Raw genomic sequence first — 5,299 nt, forward strand, 5'->3', positions numbered from 1 at the left:
TATTGAGATGATCGTATAGCCTTTTTCTTTCATTCTATTAATGTGGTATATCTCATTGATTGCATACTTTGAACCAATCTTGAATCCCAGGCATAAATCCCATTTGATCATCATATATGGTCCTTTTAATGTACTACTGAATTTCGTTTCCTAGTATTTTATTAAGGATTTTTGCATCTGTGTTCATCAGGGATATTGGCCTCTAGTTTTCTTGTGATTTTTTTGTTTGACTTTAGTGTCAGGGTGAGGCTGGCCTTATAAAATGAGCTGGGTGTTCTCTCTTTCTATATTTTGGAAGAACTGAAGAAGGATTGGTGTTAATTCTTCTTTGAATATCTGGTAGAATTCACATGTGAAACCATCTGGTCCTAGGCTTTTCTTTTTGGGGTGGTTATTTGATTACTGATTCAGTTTCCTTATTTGTTATTGGTCTTCTCAGGCTTTCTTATTTCTTCTTGGTTCTTGGTTCATTTTTGATAGGTCGTATGTGTCTAGGAATATATCCATTTCTTCTAGAATATCTAATTGTTGGCATATAATTGTTTATAATAGTCCTTTATGATCGTTTTTTTCCCTGAGGCATCTATTATAATGTCTCCTCTTTCTTTTCTGATTTTATTTGCGTCTTCTCTCTTTTTTTACCTACATGGCTAAAAGATCATTGAGTTTATTTTTTCAAAAAACGAAGTCTTATTTCTGTTATTTTTTTTATTGTTTTTCCATTCTCTTTTATTTCTGCTCTAATGTTTATGATTTCCTTCCTTCTTCTAATTTTGGGCTTAGTTGTTGTTCTTTTTCTAGTTCCTTGAGGTGTAGGGTTAGATTATTTATTCAAGATATTTCTTTTTTAATGTAGGCATTTATTGTTATATAACTTCCTCTTAATACTGCATTTGAGGCACACCCCATATTTTGGTATGTTGTGCTTTAATTTGCATCGATCTTGAGATATATTTAAAATGCCTTTTTGATTTCCTCTTTGACCTAATGGTGTTTGACAGTATGTTGTTTAGTGTCCACACATTTTAAAATTTTCCTATTTTCTTAATTTCTAGTTTTATTAAATTGTGGTCAGAAAACATACTTGGAATGATGTTGATGTTCTTAAATTTGTTAAAACTTGTTTTGTGACCTAACGTGTGATCTGTCCTGGAGAATGTTCTTTGTGCACTTGAGAAGTCTGTGTGTTCTGCTGGTTTGGGGTAGAAGGTTCTATGTATGTGTCTTAGGTCTATTTGGTTTATAATGTTATTCAAATAAACTGTTTAATAATTAATTTTCTGTAGGGATGTTCTCTTCATTATTGAAAGTAGGTGATTGTAGTTGCCTACTGTTACTGTGTGGCTGTTCTTTTCTCCCTTCAGATCTGGCAATATTGGCTTTATGTATTTAGGAGCTCCGGTGGTGTGTGTGTGTGTGTGTGTGTGTGTGTGTGTGTATTTGTTATATCTTCTTATTGAATTGACCCTTTTTGTCCCTAGAGACAGTTTTTGACTGTCTATTTTGTCTAATATAAATATAGTAACCCCTGCTTTCTTTTGGTTACCATTTGCATAGGATATCTTAAGCCACCTCTTTACTCTTAGCTTATATGTGTCCTTAAATCTGAAGTGAGTCTCTGATAGCATAGCACTGGATCTTTTTTTGTTTATTTGTTGGTTTGTTTTTTATCCATTGTCTTCTGGTTGAGGAGTTTAATCTATTTACATTCAAAGGAATAATTTTGTTAGGTAGAAACTTACTATTGCCATTTTATTAATTGTTTTCTGTCTGTTTTAGAGAGGTTTTGTTCCTCTCTTCCTCTCTTACTAGCTTCCTTTGTTGTTTGATGATATTTTTTGTGTGGTGATTTGCTTTGATTCTTTTCTCTGTATCTTTTGTGTATATATTATAGGTTTTTTTCTTAGTGGTTACCTCAAGATTTGCATAAAAATTTTGTCATTATAACCATCTATTTTAATTTTTATACAAAAACACTACATTTTTTACTCTCCTCCCAACACATTTTGTGTTCTTCTATTCAGAGAGTCTTTCTTTTTATATTGTGTATTCATTAATATATTTTTATCCTTTAATTTTTATATTTGGGTTAAAAGTAATTTACATACTATCATTACACAGTTATAGTATTCTGTATTTGTTCATATAATTACCTTACCCGTGAGATTTATGCTTTCATATGCTTTTGCATTGCTCTTTAGTGTGTTTTCACTTCAATTTGAAGACCTCTCTTAAGCATTTCTTGTAAGGCAGGTCTAATGGTGACAAACTTCCTCAGTTTTGTTGGTTTGGGCAAGACTTTATCTCTTCTTCATTTTTAAAAGATGGCTTTGCCAAGTACTCTGAATATATCTTCCTCCCCTCTCCTGGCCTGCAAAATTTCTGTTTAGAGACCTGCTGATTGTCTTATGGGGGCAGGGGTCCCTTATATGTGATGAGCCATTTCTTTTCTTGCTGCTTTTAACATTCTCTTTGTCTTTGACTTTTGACAATGTAATTACAATATGTTTCATTACAGACCTCTTTGTGTTCAACCTACTTGGCATCTTTTGGGCTTATTTAATCTGGATATCTGCTTTCTTCCCCAGATTTGGGACTTTTTTGGGGGGAGTAATTATTTCTATAATAAGCAGCTGCCCTTTTTCTCCCTTCTCATTGTGGGACTCCCATAATTTGTATATTGTTTTTCTTACTAATGTCTGATAAATCCTATAGGCTTTCTTCCCTCTTTTAATTTTTTTTCTCCTCTGACTGGATAATTTCAAATATATCCTTGAGTTCACTGATTCTCTCTTCTGTTTGATTCACTGCTGTTGAAGAGCTCTATTGCATTTTTGTTTCATTCATCTCTAGAATTTTTGTTTAGTTCCTTTTTAGGACTTCTCTCTCTTTGCTGAACTTATTTTGTTCATGTATTGTTTTCCTGATTTCATTCAGTTGTCTTTCCATGTACCCTTGTGGCTCACTGAGCTTCTTTAAATCAATTATTTTGAATTCTTAGTAAGGCAATCTATTTCTCTACGGTCAGTTACTGGAAATTTATTGTGTTCATTTGGTGACATCATGTTTCCTTTTAATGTTTTTTCAAGTTTCTGTAGCCTTGTGTTGGTGTCTCTACTTTTGAAGTAACAGTCACCTCTTTCAGACTTTGTGGACTGGCTTTGGTAAGGAAAAGACCCCCTGCAAGTGAGCATGAGGGCCTTGGCTAGGTGGTGTGCATGACAGTGGGTCAGTACTGGGTCCAGTGCTAGGTCTGAAGACACTGCTTCCAGGAGTGCATGAGGGCACCAGTTCTGGAGGTGGGGGGTGAGGAGGAAGTTGTCTGTTTCAGGGGTAAGTGCAGTATTTCCAGGTCCATAGTGTGTGTATGAAGCACCAGAGCTGAGGGATGGGGTATGATATCTCTGACCCTGGAGATGCATAGCAGTCCCTGGGTTCAGGAGTGCAGTAGTGGTTCTGGCTCTGGGTAGCTCTGTCAGCTGTGGTCAGCATCAGTAAAGACTGAGGAATTATTTGACAATGAAGATTTCAGATAGGTATAGCAACATCAAGAGCTGCCAGGGTCCTCAGTGGCTAAGCCTGCTCGAGTTCTCCTGTTCTCCCTTTCCCCTGCAGAGGAAAGTCATGGCTGAGGCAATCTCTTGGTGCCAAGTTATACTGGCTTGGGGGATGAAGTGGCCGGGTAAAATGCTTCCTAAACTTCAGTATGCAGCCAACCTGTGTTTTTGTGTTTCACTGGGTTACTGCAGCTTCTTAATTGTACTCCAGATCCCTCTCAGATCTTCATTAATCTGTGAGTAATTGTTAAATGATTGTTTTTGTGAGAAGTTTGGGTTGGACCTCCTAGTCCACCATGTTGCTGATGTCCTAGTTCTATCTTCTTTATTCTTATTATTATGTAAAATATACTTAGTTTATCTTTATATATGTTTTATATTTATATATATATTCTTTATTAAAGTGTTTGGCCAAATATTTTACAATTAAAAAATTAAGTTCTTTACATTTTAAAAAATTGGGGTATAATTGACCTATAACATGTGAGTTTCAAGTGTACCACACAATGATTTGATATTTGTGTATATTGCAAAATGACTGCTACAATAAGTCTAGTCAACATCTGTCACCAAACATACTTACAATTTTTTTTCTGTGATGAGAACTTTTAAGATATACTCTTAGCAACCTTCAACCTTTTGTTTTCTTATTATTGAGTTTTAAGTATTTTATTTTTGGGTTCTGCGTAGTCCTTTATCAGATACATGAGCTTCTGATATTTTCTCCCATTCTGTACCTTATGTTTGCATTATTTTAACAGTATCTTTTTAAATGTTACATTAGTTTCAGGTATACAACATAGTGACTTGACAACTCTATATGTTGTGCTATGTTCACCACAAATGTAGTTACCATCTGTCCTGTCATCCTACAGTGTTACTACATTACCACTGACTATATTCCCTATGCTGTACATTTTATCTCCATGAGGTATTTCCCATTCCCATTCACCCATTTTGCCCATCTCTCCACTGCCCTCCTCCCTGGCAACCACCAATTTGTTCTCTGTATTTATGGATTGGTTTCTGTTTTGTTTGTTTTGTTTTTTAGATTCTACATATAAGTGAAATCATATGCTTTTGTCTTTCTCTGTCTCAGTTATTTCACTTAGTATAATACCCTCTAGGTCCATCCATGTTCTTGCAAATGGAAAGACCCCATTCTTTCTTTTTTTTTTAATTGGGTTTGTTTTCATTGGAAAGCTTATTATAATATCCAAAATGTCTTCTGATTCATTAATCAAATAAAGTAATTGTATTCCATAATCAGTTTGCTCTTAGTTTTTATAATACAGTAGTTGAGTTGTTAAGAATGTTCACTCGATGATGACTGAAAATAGAAATAGATTCATAGCTAATTAATGTAGATGAGCTCTTAAGGTCTTCTGGTGCAGTACCTTCACCATAGATAAGGAAAGAGGTAAACCTCAAATAAGTTTAAAATAATAATGAAACTAAGGCAGAACCATTCGGATTAAAATGTTTATTTCACTCGCTAAAAACTTACTGACAAACTACTGTATGAAGACTTCTAGCTTACATCTGAATTCCCCAAAACATTTTTTTAAATTTTATTATGTTATGTTAATCACCATACATTACATCATTAGTTTTTGATGTAGTGTTCCATGATTCATTGTTTGCATATAACACCCAGTGCTCCATTCAGTACGTGCCCTCTTTAATACCCATCACCAGGGCTAACCCATCCCCCCACCCCCCTCCCCTCTAGAACCCTCAGT

The sequence above is a fragment of the Phoca vitulina genome, unplaced genomic scaffold, assembly GCF_004348235.1.
Source record: "Phoca vitulina isolate PV1807 unplaced genomic scaffold, GSC_HSeal_1.0 scaffold88, whole genome shotgun sequence".
NCBI classification, from domain to species: Eukaryota; Metazoa; Chordata; class Mammalia; order Carnivora; family Phocidae; genus Phoca; species Phoca vitulina.